This window comes from Vidua chalybeata, chromosome 1, assembly GCF_026979565.1.
Source record: "Vidua chalybeata isolate OUT-0048 chromosome 1, bVidCha1 merged haplotype, whole genome shotgun sequence".
NCBI lineage: Eukaryota > Metazoa > Chordata > Aves > Passeriformes > Viduidae > Vidua > Vidua chalybeata.
This window is the reverse complement of record NC_071530.1, coordinates 36,429,473-36,453,148: the sequence shown is the minus strand read 5'-3', so window position 1 is coordinate 36,453,148 and position 23,676 is coordinate 36,429,473. Positions and strand designations below refer to the sequence as shown.

Sequence of the window (23,676 nt, the reverse complement as noted above, 5' to 3'; positions counted from 1 at the left end):
ACCAAGCAATTCTATTCCCATTACTGCTCACAGTCTGGTATTAAATATTTGTTTCCAAAATAAACTGCCTGATGTAGCTGAAAAGTATTACACTTTTTTTAAAAAAGCTGAATAAACCTTACCTTTTAAAAACAAAATGTGACCTTAAAAAAAGTGTGTGTGTTTTGACTAATATATGAAGTTGATGAAAAATAAGGTTTATGTTACTTTTCTATTTTAAGGAAGGATTTTCCATAGTGCACTTGAGGATCTTTAAAAGGGAGCTTGGTCTAAACTCAGTTCCAGTTCTGGATCTAGTCTTAAATCCATGTGTAGCCTCAGGCAAATGTGTTAATTTTCCTGTTTCAGTTTCCCTGCCTTTAAAGTGGGGATAACGTGACTAACCCAAATAGCTTAGCTGCAATTTGTAGCAATGAGTAACTTGATTATTAGATTTCTGAGACATGAAACATGATTATTATTAGGGCTTACTGACCAGCCAGTCAGAAATGTGATACAAATAAAGGAGATGGGTCTTTGACAATAGAAAGATGCATGTTAGTCAGTCAGTCAGTCAGTCAGTCAGAGTAACTCTGCAAGGAGGCAACTCCAGGGAGTGGAGAGTTGGACCTATAAAAGAGAGAATGTCCCCTTTGTACTGATCTCCTATTTATTACCCCATGGTATCAAAAGACCATAAAAAGCTACATCCTCTCTGAGAAATGAATAGGTCCAAAGCACTACAACAAATCAGCTGCAGGCAAATAAATTTTTATCTGTGTAAGTGAGCTCAATGTTATTTTCTAGTGGAAATGTCAGAATTGATTAAAGACCTAGCATTTCTATTTAAAATGAGAGAGTAGGGGATGATACATTTTAAACTGAGAAAAAGTCAGAGGACTGATAACATGGAGATAAAGGGGTGAATTAATTTCTGGTGTTGTTGCAGTAATTTGGTATTCAACATATTGAGTCCAAATTCGCATCACTATACCTAGTATAAATAGTAGTGCCTTTTAATAACTGTGACAAAAATACTCTGCCCACTGGCAAGGTCAATATATTAATTGCTATTCCTATTATTAACCTTTGGGCTTGTGTATCCTCCATGGATTAATGATTATTCAATAACTGAGCTACAAGGTTAACTTACTAATAGCAATTAATAGAAGGACATACTGCTGGCTAACTAGGAAAAGCAATGACGAATCAACTTCTTGGCCTTGGTCTTGTTTCATGCAAAGGTGCCTACAGGAATTGTACCTGTCAGTTCCCAGAGCTGAAAGAGAAAATCTGCCTAAAAGTCGAGAGAAATAAAACGGAGATTGGGCTGACATCCGGGGTCCCCTCTCTCGTCAGTCTCCTAGAGAATAAGAAATAGCCTCAGCTTTTAGGGAAACATGCGCTCATTGCCAGGGTCATGCTCCAGGAACTCCATTTCCAAATCCTGCATCAGTGAAGAGGGAAAAGAAGGTCTTAAAAACAAAAAAAAAAGAGAGAAAAGTACTTCCCCTAGGAGAAGTTTCATGAATAAAGGCAATTCTCAAACAGCGTTACGGAGGAGCACGTGGTGCCAGGTGAAACACCAGGCAGGAGCACCACAGTGATGCGGGACTCGGCCCCGCTCCCGGCCCGACGGGGCAGCGGAACTGCCGGCAGGCAGAGGCCTCCGGGGGATGCCTGCCCGCACCCGGGCATCCCCAGCCCGCGGAGACCGCCAGCGCGGTAGCGGAGCTTCTCTGCCTCAGCCACCTCAAATCGCGGGTGGCCGTGGAGCGCTGCCTGCCCGAAAGGGGCTGCCGCCGGGGCTCTGGGAGTAGCGGCGGGGGGCGGCCAGAGGGCGCGGGGACAGCTGTGGAAATAAAGGAACGGGGAAAGCATGGAGAGAAGGGGGAAGAGGGGGGCGGGGGCGCGGTGCCGGGGAAGGCAATGCGGGGACGGTGGAGGGTTTCGACCCGAGTTCCGGGGAGAAGGGGGACACGGCAGGCATGGATGGACACACGCACACCACCATCCCCCGGCACTTCCACCAAGTCAGCCCCATCGCCCCGCGGGGCCGGGAGCCGCCGGAGGGAAGAAGCCGCCGCGCACACACACACACAGACACACGCCACCGCTGCGCTCCAGCCGCCGCTCCGTTCTCCCCCCCTCCCACCGCCGCCGCGCAGGCAGGAGGCAGCGGGCGCGGAACAGAGCGGGCGGCGCAAGGCTCGGAGACCCCGGCCCCAGTCAGACCGGCCTCCAGCGGCCGCGCTGCCCCGACGGCACCGCCGCCCCCTCCCCGGGGGCAGCGCGCACCTCCCCGCCTGGAGGGGCCGTGCGAGGCAGCAGGCGGGGGGAGCGCGGGCACACACACACACACACACGCTCACACACATATACACACGCACACGCAGGCACACCCGCACAGACACACGCAGGCAGAGGCAGGGCTGCCCCACGCCGGTACCTTGCTGCCCTGGTGTTTTCCGTCCGGGCTCCTCCTTGCTGAGGCAGCTCGGGAGCGGAGCCGAGCGGGCGGGTGCGTGTGCGTGTGTGTGTGTGCGTGCGTGCATGCGTGTGCCCCTGTGTGTGTGTGTGTGTGTGTGTGTGTGTGTGTGTGCGAGAGCGAGCAAGCGAGAGAGACTCTCCCCCCTCCCCCTCCTCCTCCTCGCTCTCCTTCCTTTAAACGCCCACTCCTGATGGGTGAAAAGACAACTTGAACTTCAGTGCAATTAACTTCGCCGGCGCCTCGGAAGCCGGAGGTGTCGCCGGCCTCGCCCGCCGCGCTCCCATGAGTGAGTCGGTCCCGCTCCTTCGGCGTCTCTCCTCGGGGACGTGGGGGACGGGGGGGACAGAGCCGTGCCGGGGGCACCCGCCGCGGCGATTTACCCGGCTGTGCCGGCCCGGGAGGGCGGGCGGGAGGGAGGCGCGGGGCGGGTGGCTGCGCTTGGCGCTACCGCTGCCGGAGCTTCCCGGCCGGCACGGACTCACACCTGCCGCCGCGCCGCCGGCCCCGCTCCGCACCGCTCCCTTGCCCGCTGCCGCCTCACCCGCCGCTGGCACGGGGGGAGCGGGGGGAGGTGGGGGTGGGGGCAGAGGGAAAAAACCCCAGAAGTTTGGCAAAGTTCTTACCCAGCCCCGCGCGCCTCCCGGCAGCGACGGGCGCGGGGCGGCGGCGCCCCCGACGGCGCGGGGCGAAGCGGCGGGGCCGGGGGGTCGCGGGCGGGAGGGGGGGGGGGGGGTCTCGGGGTGGCGCTTCCGCGGGGCGCGGGGGTGGCGCGGGGGTTGCGCGGGCGGCCGAGCGGCGGCGGCTGCCCCAGCCGGGGGCGCGCCCGTGGCGGTGGGTGGCACGTCCCCCCCGCCCGCGGCACAACCCGGCGCTGCCGCTGTCATGGGGAGCAGCGCCGGGAGCTCGTCCGTGTGCTCCAGGATTTACTTTTGATTTTTCTGCTCCGTCTCCGAACCCGCCACCCGAGGTTTTGCTAAATCCTCGGCCCTTTGTCGCCGGCTCCGCCGGCTGCCGGGGGGAGCGCTCCTGACAGGCACCTGCCCGACCCGGAGTTTCCCTCTGCCAGTCTCCAGCTTTTTCTGACTGCGGGAGAAACTTCGTTACAATCTAAGTTTTCTGAAACACTTTGCACCAGCTCCTAAGCTGAAATGAATTTAAACTGAGAAAAGCTCTCCGCTGGTTTTAGTCCGTGCAAGTAAGCACAGCGCTTCTGCGAAAATAATTCACAAATTCAGATGCAGAGACTCCAGGGTGTGTGATCTGGAGGTGCCCTTTCATTCTGGTCCTTGCTGCTTGGGTGGGAGTTAGTAGCGGCCCCTTATTTCTACTTTATATTATTTTGGTACAGTGCATTCATATATTTGTCTGCTGTAGTCTGCTGGCAAACATTAGCATTCAAGCTTACATTTTTGACAAATGTGCAGACAGGAATAGCATGAATAGGCATCTTAAATATTAACAACCTAAGCATCTGTTGTGAAACAAATTTAATATATTTACTCTGTTTTTCTCACATTGTTAGGAAAGGTTACAATAAGTGTAAAATTTCAGCTGTAGTTAGCACAAGGAATGCTTGGATATTTCACTATCAAGCATTTAACACAATCACCAGATAGAAATGTGTCAAATCAGGCGCACTATTCAAAAACAACTTGAAACTGTAAGCATAGAGTGTATAGACATGAATATAGCATGTTCTCTGCAATTTCTATCTTCTAATTACTCTTCAGCACTATTTGTAGAATTTGAGAATCCTCTTTCCAGTCCCGTACGCCTATATGCTCTTCAATATGTTTATACATACATACACTAATTTTCTAATTCACTTTCTATTTGAGGTTGTTATTGATATTATCTTGCTTTTCATGTTGAAGCGATGGTTTTGCAAGGAAATGTGAAATAACATAGAGTAGGTAAAAAAAATGAGCAGGCAGAAAATGCAACGTGTTCACATATAAGCATGCGTCGGAACAGATAGTGCACACACATAATAAGGCAATAGAAGAGAAATTAAAATCCTTGGCTAGTATGCTATGTATGCCCACTCTTCAGCACAGCTAGTGGAAAAGAAACAACTGACTCCAAGGAATTCCTCTGTCCCTGTAATAAAACTGTTCAGAGTAGAACAAGAGCACAGAAGAGCAAAGCCTCCAAAAAGGCTGTAGAGTTATTTCAGGAATCAGTGCATTCCTTCCCTTTTTCCCACAAGTTCAAATATGTAATAAATAAGTCCTTTGTATGCAAAATAGTTTACTGGAACAAAAAATATTTAAATGAAATGCTTTTTGTGCATGAATTTTGAAAAACTGGCCATTTCCTTTTTATATTCTTTGTTCCTGATACTTTAAATAGCAAAGTAACTCTCGCAGTTTCCCCTCTCATGCTATTTTAGTGACTCGTGTGAATCCTAACCTGCTGCTGTGCTCCCGAGAAAGCAGTGTGAAGCAGAGTCGATCTGTAACTCACTGATGGGACACAGTGCTTTGGCAGTATCAGAAGCAGAGAGAGGCTGCCACACCAGCCCCAGCTCATACACGAGCAGGGCACCTCTTTGGTTTGCAGCGTAGGCCCAGCGGGTGAGAGGATGAGCACCTGCCCTCTGTGGCTGTGCTTCCCAAGGCAGCACCAGCCCTGCCTGCAGCCCTGCCAGCATCCCACAGGCACCAGCCACCATGTTCAGCCCTGCTGGGGACGTGGGCACGTCCACCCCTGCAGCACGAAAACCTCTTTAGAGAGGTTTCTCTAAAGAGAATGTTTCTCACACATTACAGGTTTGGGATAGAGAGGGCTTTACATGTGTGAAACTGCCATTTAGAAGATAATCAGCTGAAGTCTGGTGTTCTTTAAAAAAAAGACCAACAAAAAAAAAAAAAAAAAAAAAAAAAAAACCACACCAAATCTTTTAAATGTATCAACTACTTGGTTTTTCCAAATACTGTTACCTTTTTAATGTCACCTATTTTTTTTAGTCTAAGTATTGTCAGAAGAATTTGAAGTAATTCCTTAGGTTTCCAGCAGTATTTGAAAAAAAATTAAAAATATTATTAATAAAATAGTTCATAATATATAGAAAAATACATTAAAGTAGATTTCTGAATTAAAACTGGAGGAAATACGACTTCTGAAATGTTTTAGTCATATTTCTAGGAACTATGGTATTTTAACATAGACTCTAGTGAAGCATTTTATTGCCTTCTTGTATATAACTGCCATTGCTCTCTCTAGATATATTTAATATATATCCAGTGAAGCCACAAACTTTCCTTCTGCAACAGTTTAAACACATCTGGAACATTTTACTTTCTTATAATTTATGTTAATAGATGTAGAGTGTATATACAATCTTCCTAGACATCATTGCTTTTTCCAAAGGGGAATTTTTTTACTTTCAGTCAGGGAATATATTTATAAGAACAAAATAACTCAAAGTATAGGCAATTCTATATATCATTTTATTTTCTGTTATATTAGGTTGATTATATAAAGCTTTCATTTAGAGCGATGGGATGATGAAATTACAGAGGAGTGATTGGCTTTTGTTTTTTCAAATGGTTCAAGTTGAGGGCTGCAAAAATGAATGTTTTTTGTAAAGTTCTTTGAGTGCATAATATTTTTCATAGAATTCTGACAAATTAATTTAATAGAAAAGCCACAAGTCTCTTAGCCAGGTAAAATGGAAGTTCTGTTTTTGCCGTTATAGGCATCAGGCTTCAGTAATCTGCTCCTCTTGTGGAATGAACACTTTCTACTTAAAGCTATCATGCACCTACTGTTTATTTACGCTGCATTAAACTGACAGCACGGCAATCAGAGGAAAAAATATGACTTACTTTCCTGAAGTAAACACCAGTTTATAGGTTAGTGCCTGTATTTATATTCCTGTCGCCACTAAATAATGGCTGTCTCCATTTTAATATCTACCTGTGGTGTTACCCAGGGCAGCTGGCTCTTCCTTGTTTAAAAGAAGCAAAAAAGGAAGGTGGGGGTTAGGAAGAGAAGAAAGTTTTGTTATCATTCCACTCTAAGAGGAACTTAATAGAAAAGTGATTCAGTATTCCTTTCTGTGGCAAGCCAAAGCCAGTTTTAAAGACATAGTATTCGGTTTTACTTGGTGTAATTGAATTGCATCTCAAACAGGGAAAACAGAATTCCTTAACAGTATTTGTCTATCCAAGACACTGTAATTGTATATTCAGGCAATGGCAGATTAAGGGCAGAAGCATTTTATTAATAACTGAAAGCACATATGTGTGTGTGATGAAAAATGTTCTGCAAATCTGTCACTATGCAATCAAGTGCATTTTTTAAACTTTAGTTGTCACAAAGTTGCTACTGATTCTAAAAAAAAAAAAAAAAAAAAAAAAGAAGTAAAACAGTTTGACGGTTAAAGAGTAACTTACAGTTCTTACTGCCTGCTATACGGAAATTTTGCAACTTTATAAAGTCAGTCTCAAAAAGCCCTGTTGACGTTACTTTTAATCTTGGAGTGATGAGTCCAAGTAGCCAGCATTTGAACTGAAGATAAACTGCAGTCAGAATAACCCACAGTTTGCAAAAAACTTCTCTAAATTCTCTGTTGAAGGACTCTATTAATAACTTTTACCTGAGAGGTTAATTCCTCCCTCAGATTCTCAAAGTATTATACTTAACACTAAGTTGGCTTGTTGGTCAGTTCCCTTGGCTGTGGTATCATGAACTCTCAACAGCCCTGACCACAACTAGTATATCCAAGAGGATATACTATGATATTCCCTTCAAAAATGCTGGTGGTTTTGAACATTTGCCATCCTGTGGCATCTAAGTTTACCACAGTTATCACCAACACTTCATTACATAATGGGTATCCATTCTATTGCTTTGCAAATGTCAACTTTCTCATGGTTTCTGCACAGCATTGCTCTCAGCAGGTTTAACTCTTGATAGAGATTAATTTTAAGGAGACTTGCCAGCATTGATCTTGCACATATGTTCTGAACTGGTCTTTGTGCCCTGTAACAGTTGTAACCTACTCTTAATCTGTTTTATCTGGTGCTGTGTACTAGGAATGGCATAGTAATAGCAGAGTACAGTAGTAGAGTGTAGTAACATACCTCAGGCACTGTCTGAATTCTAAATATTTCCTTTTAAACTTGCTGAGCCTGACTTTGCTCCCATGCACACTGGTGTGTCACTGGAGAGCTGGGTTTTCACTGGTCCTGTAGAGGATCAGTGTTAGGCGCTCAGATGGGCTGAGGGACACACCAACACTTAGTATTTGCACCAAGGTCCACCTTGCAGCTATTTATTTAGAACACCAATGCACAGCAGTGTCTTTGCAGGTTGATTCCCCTGTGAAACACTGTGCATTTGTGTTTGCTGGGATGGGGACTGTAAGACTTGCTTTCACCAGAGTGCAGGCTAGCTGCTGTCTCTGAGCTGTTGTAAAGCATTGCTGGTGACACCTCTGCACAGCTGTCGGCTCACAGAAGTTATCTCTCACTACCTCGTGCTTTGCTGCTGTGAACTGCAGGTTGGAGAGGCAGAGGAGCCTGCTGGCCTGCAGATGGGCCTCTCTCACCCCAGCTGCACCTGGGTGCAGAACATCAGGATGGGCCATGTCTGTCAACTGCGTTGGCCTTACATAACTTCCAGGGACTATCTGCTCTATCTCTTTCCCGTGGCACATTATGACATGATGTGACCTGAGGAGATGAGGGAGGTGCTTTAAACCTCAAGTGCATCTCGTCTTCCCGGGATCCTGCTCTGACAGGATTTATTTGGCCAGCAGCAATCATTTGTGGGTCGTTACACTTGCTGCTCACTAGACGAAGTCGTGATGCATTCAGACCACCTGTGTTTGGAGAACTGTCTCATAATCTTTTCTGGTGTCTTTACTCCTAGTTCTGGTTTCAGCCCTGAAAAAATGTGTAATTTTGGGTTAATAACTGTCCATGCCATGTTTGCCATCTTTGATGTTGTAACCCTGATTTTGAAAATGCTCAGCACATAACTTCATATGAAGGAAAAGGAAGCTGCAGCACACTATCCTTTTATAAATGCGGCCTTCATATGCTCCTGACTTATTTACCCAGCTATAAAATTAGTAGTATATGTGTTTCATAGAACAGTGAAGGATTAAGTAATTCTTTATATTTGTAAATCAGTCCTAGAATGGAAAAAAATTTCAGCAGAAGTGCCAAGAATTGCTGCTCTGAACTCAAACCCACAAAGGTATGAGAAAGGTATTTCCTTTTTAGTAACTGCACTTAGAATATATGTCTGGTCATAATAGCCAGGTAATTAAAAACATTTTCAATGAAAAGGAGGAAAGTTCTAAACATCATACACACCCTATATTCCTACTTCTATTACATTAAATAAAAGATAGAAAAGAGAGGAGGGGAAAGAGAGTGGGAGAGAGCGTGCGTGCATGCAGGCTCTCAGAAGGACCAAAGGCAAAAAATGAAGCGGAGAGGAATTCCAGACTGAGTTTTAAAATGTTTATAATCAAAGATTAAATTAATATTTTTGTGGAGAGCAGTATTAGAAAGATTTTAAATCATTAGTGCTTTTCATCATAGGTGGGCTTTCTTGATAAATATAAGAAGTCTCAAGAATAATTAAAGGCATCTTAAAACTTAAAAATGACAATTTTAGCTTCTAAGGATTCATTGTAATGTAATAATACTGTATGCTTTTTAGTGTTACTTCTGCACTAGACATTTAATTACAGTCTTTGTGAGACATGTTATCTGTATAGTAACCAGTGCATAAAAAGAATGATATTTACTTTTACATACAAGCTCTTGCTTGCCAGCTTTCTTTTTAAGATTATAGATTAAGATCTCCAATCCAGAATGTTCATGACTTCAATGAAAACAACTTAATTTGACACAATTTTAGGGAGGAATGGAGCATTTATAGTACTGCTTCTCTAGTCACACTTTTTGCAATAATACTTGAACTGCTGTTTAGCAGTGGGGCTTTTTTCTGTGTAAGGGCCCAAACTCAGCATTTGTTTGCTTGTTCAAAGGGTAGATTTTAGAATATCAAATGAAAAAGCATGTCTAATTTTTATATTGAGAAGTGGGATTAAAAAAACTTCTAAGCATAGTACGGTAGGTTTTTCACAGGTACAGTTTATTGCTGAGAGGAAATTTGGAGCTATTGACTATTGTCTGAAACATACACTAGATAATATAAATGTATGGGGTTCGTAGCTTAGTCATTGCTGTGAAAAAGTGAATACATTTGCAAAAAGGTGCATAAAATTAGTTTTTCTTTTGATATATTTTCAGATTCCCCTAACTGTGAAAAATGCTTCTCGACATAGTGAACTTCCCACAGTTCCTAGGTTCCACACTGCCATCATTGCAGGATGAGGCACAAGGGAAACCGCATCCAGCTGTTTCAAAGTAGAGCTCTCCAGTCAATAATATGTATCATACATTTTCTTTTAGGTCTTGTTTTTCATTTCTGATCTAGCAGTCCTGTGCAGGAGCAGTATGATATAGGTTTTGAGCCCCTAGTTTCAATATGCTTTGTAAGAAAATCGCACAGTAGTCAATCGGTCAAAATCAATCTCTGTCCCATTGACTGTATTTTATTGAGTTTCTGTTTCGTTTTTCTTCACTTGACTCACTGAATACTATAATCATTTTTGCCATTCCTGATGACTTTTGCTAAAGTCTTTTCAAGACAATTCTATATCATGTTTGCATTTGAAACTTGTGATTGCACTACTTTATTTGGGCTGCGAGCTCTCCAAGTAACCGACTTCTGCACTGCTGCTTAAAATGACAATTAGGATACTCATAGGTATAGTTATTGTTTTCTAAGCATTCCAGAAGAATTTTATGGATACCATGCAGGAGAATTGAACCAGTAGAATTTCTTTATATGTTTGGCAGGATGACAGATATGCCGTAAGAAGCATTATATTGCCTGATAAATTGCATTACCAAGCACTATTTCATATAGGTTCTGTCTCTTTAAAAATGCAGTCTCCTCTATTTGCCCTATTAATTGTTGATATGTTGCCATCCACGAGACAAAAATTAGAGCTGTAATTAAATAATCATGTGATGCTCCTTAGTGCCAGTGAGAGCAAACTCATTTTTCCAGGCCCTGATGGTCACTGATTATTGTATTACTACTGGCTTGCTTTATTTTTTTTTAATGGCTCTATATTGCTGGGTTACCTAACCACTGCCCTTCTTTTCAAAATTAAAGGAATTGAAGAACATTAAGTCACTTAATTGGCCAGTAGTCTGTAGGGATACAAAGTAGTCATACCTTCTCTGCTTTTTGGTCACTCAATTGGTTCTACTGGGAGAACTACATCAGTGGTGTGGTTGTGTGCCATTTAATTTACACTGGTGTTTTGGCTGGGATGGATGCATATAGGGAATGCCAGGAGAATTACAAAAGGAGCAGGGTATTAAAATTCAGAAATGATTAAAATTGAAATAAAAGGATGCTGCTGCTTTGCCAGTACTCTGGCAGTCATAATGACACATAGAGATTAGTTTCCACCTTCATCTTTTCCTTCTTTCTCATTTCCTCTTGTTTATTGTTGACACATTTTCCTTATGTCTCTGCTTCTCAGCGCTTTTTTTTCACTGTTATATATTCCTACTTCTTCTCTTTCCTTAAGCCTGGAGAAGCTTACTTAACCTTATTATAACAATAACAGAATAGGTTATTAATATTTAATATGCACATGATTAAAATTTCTCTCTTAAACATAGGTCAGCTCTATTATTAACTGACATGTTATTTTTCATTAAAAAATTTTTATTCTGCCCTTACGGTTTCTCAAACACCCTTTACTTTGGTGGTGATTTAACACATAATGTTTAGAAAACTGTGTTAGGCTAGTGAAAAAAAAGAACTTACCAGTCATGGATAATCAATTATGCATGAATTCAGATATAACAGATGGAAACTGGTGAGTTAAAGTTTCTCTTTAGCTTCGTGATTTTTTTGTTTTGTTTTTGTGACACCTGTCTCTTATGTATAGATAAACATCTAACATAGCATACTGCTTTTCATGCATCTTTGTGTTTTTTGCTTTTTGGGTTTGGTATTTTTTTGTTTCTTTTTTGTTTTGTTGGTGTGGCATAAACTTATTTTCCCCTGTTTATAACTTACTATTTTTAATTTGTTTGTCTGTGAACATTTCTATACTGCCTGCCTTTCCTAGGGCTGAAGTGTCCTGTGATGAAGCGAGCATTTAATCTTCTAATAAACTACACAATGTCATTTGACCTTAAAATTGTGTCAGCACGATATTTTAAATTATAGGAGTTCATTTTTGCCTTCAGCTTTGCATGGACTATAGTGTTATGACATTAAAGCAACAGGGTAGACTGCGGCTGGGCATATGTATTCATATATGCATATATGCACATTCTTGTGATTGTGATACTTATATAGGCGTTCCCTCCAAAGGCATTAATTAAATTTCTTTCAATCATTTGACAATGAAGTAGATTGCTTTACTGCTTTTTATTAAAAAGTTCAGGATGGACTGAACGCAATACTTCTTTTGGTCATGGAAAGATTTTTACAGAACTCAATCAAGCAAAAATGACAATAACTCTTTTGATATGCCCACAGCAATGACCACTTGGTATTAAGTAAGTGAAGATCTGAATATGTTTTCTTTTTATACAAAAGTATCTAAAAGAGTTTTAAGCATGGGCTTAGATGTGAGATGTGTTTCTGTGTAGTTAATTCGTGGCAGCATATTGAGCGATTCTTGTATTTGAAGGTGTTTGAAAAAAATGGGGGTAAGTTGATTTGGATGTTATTTTTCTATGACTGTAATGATTTGGAGCATTTCTTCACCTGGCCCCATCCACTTTGGAAGTGGCACATTTGCAGATGTGGTGCAGAGAGGTTTTCCATCTGTATATCCATAAAGGAAAAGTGAATTGAAATAATGCACTGCATCTTTCATGAGCAGAATATTCCAAAACTTCTCATTTTATCAACATTTGTGAAGGAAAAGTCTAATACAGGAAGGAGTTTGTAGTATAAACCTGCCACAAGCAAATTACAGAGAAAACAACTTTCCCCACAAATTTTTGTATTTAACACAGGAACTAACTTTTTACACACCTGTTATGGCATTTCATGTGTTTTCATGAGTATAAATTACTATCATAAATATTAACCTAATTTTGCCCTAAAAATACTGTATTCCAGTGAGTTTCTAACTGCTGCTCTCTATCTCAGTTTGTTTCCATTGTAGCCACTTAGCAGGAAATCTAGAAACATAGTTGCTTAAAGCAAATATATACATCAAATACTTCAATACGTTTGTTAATTTCTCTTTGTGTGTGTGTGTGTGTTTGTTTTGGGTTTTTTTGGTGTTTTTGTTGGATTTTTTTTTCCTAAATCAGAACAAGTATGTTTAACATTTTGAAGTTATTTGGTTTGCTTTATGTTGTTTGCATTAAACTAAGTATACTCTGACACATGTATAAATGACCTTTATCTTGGTGACACTGCATATGCTAAACCTTTTTTAGTTACCACCTGGTAATATTAACAGGTATCTTGTTCCTTAAAAGAGCTGTGAATATTAAGAGCTAATTGCTCCTGAAAAGAACTGAAAAGCTCATTCATTTCATCTTTGTTACTGTGGAATCATCTGAGTTTGAGATTGGAAGGAGCCCTAGAATAAAATGCTAATTTGGCCAAAACCACGAACTTTCATTTTGTTTTAAACCAAAACCACACATTTTGCATGTATTTCATGTACAGTGAATATTGACTCCTGTCAAGTTTGGCTGTAATTAGATGCACAATTTTACTTAAAAGGTTTTGAACCTTAGAAAAAGTGTAGCAGAACATGTGCAGAGTTCTGAGTTAATGAAACTGGAAACAGGACATTTCATGTGGTTTTGTGTTTCATAATGAAAGTTTGACATAGTTCAATTCATCAATCAGTTCTAACCATTTCCTTCGACTTAAAACTCTTCCATATTTTCAGTTTGTGTCACTAGATTTTTAGTTGTACTATCAGGTCAGTGACAGAGATGATTCTCATGTTGGTGAAGAATCCCTATGTAAGAACTCACTGTGGTTTGAGCTCTACAGCATGAACATCTAAGCTCTAGATAATAATACTTAAATAATCCTCTGTAGGGCTAAGTGCAACAGTTCAGATGTTTTCTGCCGTAATGCAAAGCTTTGCTTGGGCTGTGTGAAATTCATCCTTACCCAGAATTGTTGGATCAAATTTCTGTATTTGTAAAAGCATACTAACTGGGATAGAAGCACAGTGGTTGGGAGTGAGGGAAAATGAGTCACAAAATGGAAAAAAATAAGCAGAACCAGTCAAAAAATTGCAAACAACATTGAAAAACACTTTGGAGATAACTTGGTGTAACTTTCCTTTTAACAAGTAAAAATAACAGGAACTATGGGTTTTTATGTCCAGGGATCATGATTTACATACTGTTAAATTAATAGAGCTTCTATTCAGATACATCCCTAAAATAACCACTTATCAACTGACTCTTTTAGGTAACAATTATATGCCCATCTCATGCCTAGGAGTTATCTAGTGCTGTGATGATGAGGGCTTTAACAGGAACCACTTTTTTTTTCATCTCTCACTGTCCCACATTAAGCATCTTCACATGAAAGACCTAAAAATTATACCTCTGGGGAGAAAGCTGTGAAATTAGTGACCTGCTGAACATATATTTATGACATGGGAAACTTGGCTGATCCTAAGATGCCAACTTTCCTCCTTTCTTCAAGCTGCCTAATTGCATAAAATATTATTATATAAAGCTCTATTGCATTTTTTTTTTATTTATTCTCTTTTGTGGAAGTAGTTGGCTGTAGTTGCCACATGGAAATTATGAGCATGACTCATCAAGGTCCTAGTCTAGTGCTAAGGATGGAAGAGAATATGGTCTTCAAAATGCTTTTTTTAAAGTTGAAGCTTTTTATTTGAAGTGGTTCTGAAGTCCACAGTCATAAAATATACTGGCTTATATTAAATAACATATAGGTAGTGTTTATGGGAGTTGATGTCCTACTATTGATAGCAAAAAGTGAACTCAGTTTGTCCACATAGCAGGCAAGAGACTGTGCAACTACAGATTTATGTGATTAACCATTAATATTGATTGCTGTGATCTTTTATGGGAAAGTGGGCACCTCTCTATTACAATTTTAAGCAGCTAAGATTTCTTGTGGCAACCAGGGGTGAAAGACTAACTATTCTCATTAGCGCTCTTGTTCACCCTTCACTACATCATGCCAAGCAGATTTGTTGGATTTTACTCCATAATTTTCTTCCAGTATTTTGCCTCTCCATGACTCACCAAGGGGTGAACTGAAATAACTGTTGGGGCCACATCTGCAGAAGTATGCATTTACTTCAGTTGCACAAGCATCTTAGTCAAAATAGACATACAGCTATGAAATAACTTGCACAAAATGATGCAGTAGTTTGACTAAAAGTAACTTGTTTTATCCAAAATCACATTTTGCATATTCTTTTTCAACTCCATTTAAAAAAAGATTCTGTGATTGAAGTACATTGCAGATAATATTTGCAGGAGTAAACGAGCCTCGTCGCAGAGGCAATCAATAGGGAGATGTCTGTATATGATTTTACATATCTGCAAGCTAGCTGAGACATCCAGCTAAAAAATGCTGCACCATGGGACACTATGTAGATATCTGATACTTCCCAGGGGCCTTGGGGTCTGTAAACTAATGAATGCACTACATGTAGCCATATATGTAGGTTTTTCACCTCTGACAAATATGGTAAGGATAATTTACTTCACTTAATAACCAATTAAGTGCAGTTCAATACAGCTGACTATCGTAAGTTAAATATTCATTTTACGTAACTGTTTCAGGACATGGTGTGTGAGAGAACACAAACGAGCAGAAATTGCTCATGCAAAATGTGAGAGGGGACGACAGCTTGTGTGTGATGCCTTTCAGTGCTATGAATTTCATTTCATAGCACTTTTGCTTTTTGACAGGCATCCTATCCAGGCTGGGGCAGGTTGCAGTCAAAAAAATCTAGGTTGGTATGTAACTTTCGAGTTCAGCGTGGGGGATGTCGCAGAATGCTGTGATTCACATTGGTGTGCATTGGATTCTTGGGTCGTATGTAAAATGAGATTGCCGCAGTCAGGTTGGTTGAAGCATTTGAGCGGTGTCAGGCAACTACTGTGGCTCAGGGCAAAGCGAAAGGGAAGTTAGTCTGAGGAGACTGAAAAACAACTTCAGTCCGAGGTGCAAAACTTGTACGGCTATGAGACTGCATTGGAGCAACAGTGGTGATATGCTGAGGTTTGCACAGGCAGACATGGGAAAGGACTGTGGGGTGCATCCTTCCCCTTCACCCACACTTCTGTCTAACCCAGGTGGCAAGTAGGCACAAGCCCTCCGGGGCGTCACCCACCTTCCGGCCACAGATGTTTACCTTCAGAAAGCCACGGAATGGTACTGCCATTGCCCTGCTGTCCAGCGGTTACCACTACCCATAGATGTGCACCCATCACACCTTGCAGTGGAGGAAATGCATTCAAATTCCCACTGAAGGGAATTTCCCAGCTGTCCCACTGCTGCTGCAGAGCTCTGCATCATCTCCAACATGGGATAGCGCTTACAGGTTGCCCAAAGGGCTGCAGCATTGTCAGAAGTACGTATATGTAAAAGGCAATCAGCCTGATCTCCCCAAAGAAATCTGATAAAAGAGAATACATAGCCATGCTGGTTTTGCTCTGCTGCCAGGTCATTTCTGTTTGCATTGCACAAGAGCCAAGCCTCAAGATTTGGGCCCATATTTCCTAATTTATTTTGAACAAGAAAATATTGGAACAGAGACCTTAGGAGGCACTGAGGCAGCATGCCACACTGGAGAATTTGTTTTGCTTTGCAGCTACTGAGACTGCTGCTCGAGAGTTAATTCACCATGGGGTTGAAAATACGCAGCCCAACTTTTTAAATATTTGTCTTACTTCAACATAAGCTAGGGCAAAATGCATTTATATATAATAAAAACAGTGCAACAATTTTATTAAGGATTAATAACCTTTATTAAGCATATATTTGCCTGCTGTATGTTGACTAGAAGCTATGAAAAATGTGATGTAACTATTGCCGCGTGTTTAAATGATTGCCTGCATATGTATCCATGACAATATCTATTCATCTTCTGTTCTTTATATATGTTTTTATTATAAATATCTTTATTCTAGCTGAACATTTTAATATCAAAGTTGACACAGTGAAGTTCAAATTGGAATAGGTCAAATGAAAATCAGATATCTGTATCTTGAATTATTTCCAAGTAGTTCGGTATTGATAAGAGGTATCTGATTGTTGTCTATCTGTCAAGATGTAGCAGCCTTCAGTAATTCGTGCTTTCTAGTCAAAGCAAGGGTTTCACGCTCAGCTTTCCAAGTCTGTAGTAAATACTTTACCAGGCATAAGTGGTGTATGGGAATTAGATTAATCCATGTGGTAGGGAGTTTATAAGGTTTAGTGACTATATGCAATTTCAAGAAGAGAGTTCTTTTCCATAATCATTTATCTCAAGCATAGGAAGCATATGCACGATTATATAATTAACAGAATATTTGTTTGTCAGTGTTTGGTTATGTGCGTAATAATATCATTATTAGGCCTTCTGTGCTCCTGTATTATCAGATTGTTATCTCCCTGCTCCTTTAATTCACCATCTCTGCTTTTTAGATTAATCAATTAGTTTTAATCCAAACATTGTGTTGTTTTGGTTTGGCTTTTGTTTGCTTTTTTTTTTTTTTTTTTTACCAGGAACAGAATGATTTTTGAACACCAAAGCAAAAGTTATTTTAAATTATTTTAATCTTTTGTTGTTGTTATTTGTTTTTGTTATTGTCATATCTGGTAATTATTTTTATAAGGTGGTATTTTAGTCCCAAATCTTGTTCCAGATCATATTTGCTCTATTCTAATCAGCTCTGCTTCTCTTAAATTATCTTCAGTGTCCTTTTCCTCCATCATGCTGCAGGCAGCATACTGCCAGCTGAAACTCTCACATCCTTCATGATTTTCTTCTTTAGTAGCCAGTCTTGCTTAGTGCTGAAGTTTAAGTTTACCTTGTCAGGCTTTTCTGAAAAGGTTGAAAAAATAATGCCTTGATATTTTCCATTGTGCCCACAAAGTTTGAATTCAACTTGTTAATACAGTTTTCTTCCAAATATTCAAATGTATTGGGAAATATACAGATATATATTTATATATTTTTTAAGAGGGACTGATTAATACTCTATCTTGTTGAAAAAAGATTAGTTTCTAAACAAACAACCTGCTAGACAGTTACCCCTTGATCATATGTTATGGAAGATGTCATCTACATTTTCCCTTGTTTTTCTTTGTGAAACATGTTTCTTTGGTTTTGGGTTTTGGTTTTTATTTTTCCTTTTAAGCAGTCTCGGTAATGATCTTAGTAAGCCTTTTCAAGACACACAACATAGGTACAACTTTTCATGTTTCATACATATGCCACCTCCACTTGCTCTGCTTTGAATAATAGTATTATGTAACAGTGTATTCATTTTCCAACCTGGCATTTCTTTGCTTCTGAGATTATAATCTATTTTATGCACTACAGAATATGATAAATATTTCATGCATTTCGCCCTATTACCATTTTCTTTTTCCTGCATGTCCTATATGCTGTTTGTGCTTATTTTAGTAAACATCAATGTGATTCTTTATGTTGTCTTGATGTATTCCTCTTCCTTAATAATAAGTAATATATGCGTAGTGCAAAATTTTCTCTTTATAGATTTAATGATTTGCCCTTTCTGTGTTCAGAGGCCATACTACTTTGTGTATTACAGGACTGGTATTAGCCTTCTCATTCACCTACTTTTGCTGCTGCCTCATGTTTGTATTTTGTCGTCGGTTGTTTTAAAAGTTACTGCCCTAAACATTTTGGTTATATACCTGTCTATGCGGTAATTCATGTTTTGTTTGGTCGATGATGCAACTTTCCCTTTAGACATAGTCTATTCAAACACTATGCATTTAATCAATAAAGAAGTTTAATTTTTCCCTTATCTCGCAGCTTGTACAAACTTGTTGCTTTCAAGTTTGTCTAGTTGGGTTACTTTCTTCCAAGTGCATGATGGGAAAAAGCCATGTCTGTCTCGCAGATACTTATTTTGTCAATACTTTACCACCTTTTAGCTTTCACCTTTCAGGGCTGTCTTTCGGTCCCGCGCTGCGGACTTGACACAGGGACAGTTCTGTGGCGTGGGGATGTGGCATCTCGCCGTCCCGAGCCCGGAGCGATGTATCGCTCTCATCCACGGTGTGTTGCAGCTTGCTCTGGTTGGCCGCGGCGCCCACTGGAGCCACAAGAGCCGCGGTGGATGATGCCTGCCGCGGAATGAGGCCAGTTTCACTCAGCCTCGGCCGCCTTTCAGAAGCGTGGTTGTTGCTGTTCTTTCACCCCCGTCGGTATCGAAGGCAAGGGGAGTGAAAGAGAAACTTTTTTCCCCCACGTGGGCCGCTGGCTCCCGGGGGCGGCCCCCGCGGCGCGCCCCCACCTCCGGGGCCGCCGCGCACCTGCCCGGCGCGGCCCGCGCAGGCTCCGCGCGGAGGGGCGGGGGCTGCGCTAGCGCGGCGCACCCGGCAGCGCCGGCAGGATATTGTTCAGCCTTCACCCCCGCCCCTCTTCCTCCTCCTCCTCCTGCTGCTGCTGCTGCTGCTGCTGCTGCTGGTGCTGCTGCTGTGCCCCCATGCCCGTCCCCCCCGGCTCGCCCCCTCCGCCGCAGGCCCCATCTGCCGGGGGGGCGCGCTGTGGCGCGGGGCGGCGCGGAGCGGGCATTGTGCGCGGCGCAGGCAGGGCCGCCTCACCCGCACCCAGCGAGCTGCAAATTCGTGCGCGCCCGGAAGCCGCACGCCCTCTTCCCCCGGCCCCCCCGCTCACCTACCGCCGCCGGCGGCCGCCCCCCCCCCGGCCCGGCCCGGCCCGGCTCGGCCTGGCCCGGCGCCCCCTCCCCGCTAGGTCCCCCTCTGCCACCGCGCTTCTGCCGACCCCCTCCCCCTTCTCCGGCCTCCCCTCCCCCACGCCTATCCCCTTCACCACCACCACCACCTCCTCCTCCTCATCCTCCTCCTCTGCCACTTTCTCTCTCTCTCCCAGGACGCGTCGGATGATCCGGGGCCGCTGGGGAAGGGCTCCGGGCAGCAGCAGGGAGGCTGCGTCCTCCTCCCGTCTCCGGCTGTAGAGAGAGAGGAGAAAAAAAAAAAAAAAAAAAAAAAAAAAAAAAAAAAAAAAAAAAAGGCAAGCCGGTGGCCTCGGTGTTATTTTGTATTAAAATGAGGAGGAGGAAGAAGAAGCAGCGGCAGCAGCGGCAGCGAGCGGTAGCGGAGAGGAGGAAAGGAGGCTGTGAGCAGGGGACGGCGGCGGCAGCAGCAGGAGGAGGAGGAGTAGTGATGAGTCAACTAATAATTTAATGGGGACAGAAACAGAGAGGGAGAGAGAGAGGGGGGGGGGAGCAGAGCAGAGCGAGGCAGCTCCGTCCGGGGACACACACACATACACACACATATCCATGTAACATCCAGCAACAACCACCAAACCGGCCTAAATAACAACCATACCCAGGCAGCCAGGGGAAACGAGAATTAAAGAAAAAAAAAAAAAAAGACAAAATACAAAGCCTACTATTATTAATCTTTTTCAATTGTTACTGGGTTTTTTTTGCTGGCTGGGTTTTTGTTGTTGTTGGCTTTTTGCAACCTTTCTATTTTATATTTTTACCCCGTCTTGTGAGTAACTCTTCTCGGAGTTCCCAGATTTTCTTTTTTTTTTTTTCTTTGCAGAAGCAGAACCAGTCTTTTTGTTGTTGGTTTTCTTTTTATCCTTTTTATTTTTTCTTTTTTTTTTTTTCCAATAGGATCGGGTTTTTTTTTTTAATTATAATTTCTCCCGGTGTTGGACTCGGAGGGAGTGAAACCTCGTCACTTTTTTGTAGTGGTGGTGGTGTGCCTTGTTGTGTGTTTCCTTCCTCCCCTCTGTTCTTTTTCTCTCTCCCCTCCTCTCTCGCTCCCTCTCTCCCCCCGTCACTCGCACAACAGCCCCCGGTAAATGAGAGGAGACAGGTCCTCTCTGCCTTTTTTTTTTTTCTTTTTTTTTTTTTTTTTCCCTCCCCGGACCGCAGAGGCGAGATTAAAAGTGGCATTTTAGTGCCTTTTCCTGCAATTTTCTCTCCACTTTTTTTTTCTCTTTTTATCTTCAGTAGCGATCTCTGGGGCTGAGGTTTCCGCAGAAAGTTTGGGGGCTGTTACGGTGTATATTTTTGCGGAGGGGGAGGGGAGCGGGCTCCTTCTGTGTGTGCTGCTCCTCTGGGTGCCTATTGGAGAATAATAGTGTAAGTGACAACCTAGAAGTAGACTTTCTGCTCTTCACACTGGATAGAAAAGCTGCCTTTTTTTTTTTCTTTGCTTTTTTATTTTTTTAATAACCCCCTTTCTCACTTGATCATTTATGCATTGGTTTTATTTTTGAAAGGATAGCTAGACTTAAATCACCCTCCACCTTAATTTAAACCTGCTACTTATTTTTAAATTATTATTATTATTAATTCCTGGTTTTGAGCGTTACACTTGTCTGATCAATTTGATCTGCAGCTCTATCTTCCGTTGCTAAACCTCGAAAACTGGCTCTCTCAAAAGATATTTAATCTCTTTTTTTTTTTTTTTTTTTTTTGTCCATTGCCATTTTTGCTCATGGCTACTCTGTTTCTCGCTATCTGTTTTTGCCCCTCCCCGCCTAGAGGAAAATAGCAACAAGAAAAAAAAAAAGAAAAAAATAAGAGAATATTAGGGGAAGTAGTCCTCAGGTCTGCTGCCCCCCCCACCCCCCTTCAGAAAGGGGGGGACCTAAAAACATCAGTCTTGAACTTCTTCCTCTTCAAGAGCTCGGGCTGCAAAGGAAACCTCCTTTGTTTTTGTTATTTATATGCTGTCAAGTTTTGAAGTGGTGAGTTTCGGGTCGGTTTTGCTAATTTCACTCAGAAAACTGCAGTGTTTCTGTTTCTAGATAAGTACTTTGCTTCTTTGTCTCTTTAAAAGGTCACAGGGAAAGCTTGGCCTGGATTGTGAGAGCCATATGGAACGGATAAGTGCGGAGCCTCTCTCAAATGTGATTATGGGTTTTTATGGGGGAGGGAGGGAAGAGGAGGGGAAAGGCATGGGGAGGGGGCTGATTCAGGAGGAGAGAATGAAATAATATAATACCGGCAGCGTTACATCGCGACAAAAGGCGATACGGCACCGACTCTCATTCAGAAATTGCGCGGTGTGCCTGTACGTGTACGCTGGCTCCGGGAAACTGTGCCTTGAAATCGTGCTCTTCTCTCACTGATCTGTGATGAAAACTTGTAGTTGTGAAAGATGCCTAAATGCGAAACCCGGGGAAACTCCTGGCCTGGAACCGGCGGAGATGATAGGTCTTTCCTGCCACCCTCTCTCCCTGGGCAGGCCATGCTGGTTGTTGCTCATCACTATTCCAAACTGAGGTTTCAGTGAACTTTAGCCTTGGGCATGGAGTTTAAATTAGTAAATTAGGTGTTTTATGTGCATGTAATTTTGCTTTGTAACATAAAGCTTTTTACAAGATGACTAAGCGGTGAAATGATGCCGATGGGTGGGTATTCTCAGGCCAAGCGAAAATGACCCATTTGGTGTTTTGGTTGCAGTCAGTGTATTAACTAAGTGGCGATCTATCACTTTTATTCACTGTACATGATGTAGTGCGATTCTGACTCATGATGACTAGATACTTTTGTAGCAAAGAACCTTCCTGCCTTAGAGTACTTCTGAAGTTGCCAAAAGTGATGAGGAATTTCTTGTTTGTAGCTTTTTTATGTGTGTTTTCTTTTACTCTCCCCCCCCACTCCTTTTTTTTTCCTTTTTTTTTTGTTAATCCTCTTTCTTGAGATAGACCAGTCTCAGAATAGCAGCCTTATGGTATGTTAGTGTTGTTAGAAACATCGGAAGATGTTAACAGTTTGAGTCTGTAATTCTTTGCTTAGGTTACACTTAACACAGTTAAAAAAATTCTTTTTGAAAAGTGGCTAAAATAGGCATGTTTACTGTTAATGAGACGCATGACCTAAAACAGATGCGATAAAGATGAATGGTGAACCTTAGCCTGTCACCTAACAGCATAAGGAAAAATAATGATTGTCTGAACTTCATCTATTTGGTTGCATTCTTGAGGTTGCTAGTAAAGGTTTGAATTAATACATTGCCTTTTTCTTCACCGTATCGGGAAAAAGAGCATGATGTTCAAACAAGAAAAAAATAGTCTACAAAATTATCACTGGCATGTATACTAGTGACATAGAAGTGTGTATATCTACATATAAAGATTCCAAGATATTTAGGCTCTAATAACTTGGCTATGAAATGTGCAAGAAAATGTATTGAATTACTAGGCAACTGAAAGAAAAGTAACAATTATCCGATTCACACCAGTCTTTCTAAATATGACTTCCCCAGTATTAGTATTTGTACTTGCTAATGTAAATACTAGTTCAAAGATTAATGTCTGTTGACCTGTCCTTAGTGATTATATTAGATTATATTATTTTTATATACACATATATATATATAAAACATAATTGTCTGTGTAGTTATACCTTTCCCTGTCAGGGAAAGGTAGATAAAATATCTAACAATCACAACAGTATTGATTAGTGAAATCATAACCAGAAAGATGCCTTTACTGTCAGCAAGGTTTTTTAATATAGTTGGCAAAACAGATTCTGATGAGTGGCAAAAATCCTTAAAACTTACTCTGTTATGTTGTGGGCTTGGGAGATTGTTAGTGATTTAACTGTAATTGTTATTCATGGACAGAGGTTTCAAAAGTTTATAAAACGGGAAGTACAAGCATGCTAATATATACCTTTTCTTACTTTGCTATTGAAATTCTGTTTTTTTGGTTTCAAATAGCTGTGTCAGCATGACCCAGGTTTTGGGGTTTTTTTATATTTAAGGGCATCAAAAGTACTGTAGAAATTGTAGAGGATTTTTCCTCAGCTTTATGTTTGGTGAGAAACTATTCAGTTATTTATCTTAATTGAATAAACTACTCTGTTTAACACTTGAAGCTTAATATCTGAAAAATTGCATATTTTGAACCTTGCAAAAGTTGATAAACTCTGTATTGG

The 23,676-nt window shown here is 41.7% G+C and overlaps 1 protein-coding gene and 1 long non-coding RNA gene across 7 annotated transcripts in view; one reads left to right on the top strand and one right to left on the bottom strand.

Moving 5' to 3' along the window:
* The first annotated feature begins 2,701 nt into the window (after nt 1-2,701).
* Nucleotides 2,702-23,676, top strand: part of SATB1 (SATB homeobox 1) — a 92,112-nt gene continuing 71,137 nt past the window's right edge. For 2 of the 5 annotated variants that reach the window (XM_053945383.1, XM_053945374.1), the window contains exons 1-2: nt 21,251-21,479; nt 21,572-21,641. The gene's annotated coding sequence lies outside the window, so the exon portion shown is untranslated. Of the gene's footprint in view, nt 2,757-21,249; nt 21,480-21,571; nt 21,642-23,676 lie in introns of those variants that run through there. The other 3 variants (XM_053945345.1, XM_053945363.1, XM_053945353.1) reach the window with 3 other exon arrangements.
* On the bottom strand, nt 17,309-19,760 carry LOC128789415 (uncharacterized). 2 transcript variants are annotated; one of them, XR_008431406.1, is made up of 3 exons: nt 19,581-19,760; nt 18,684-18,934; nt 17,309-17,594 (listed from the first exon to the last, which is right to left on the bottom strand). It is a non-coding gene; the product is annotated as an uncharacterized LOC128789415 (long non-coding RNA). The 2 variants fall into 2 exon arrangements; XR_008431405.1 differs by lacking the exon at nt 19,581-19,760 and having other exon boundaries at nt 18,684-19,409.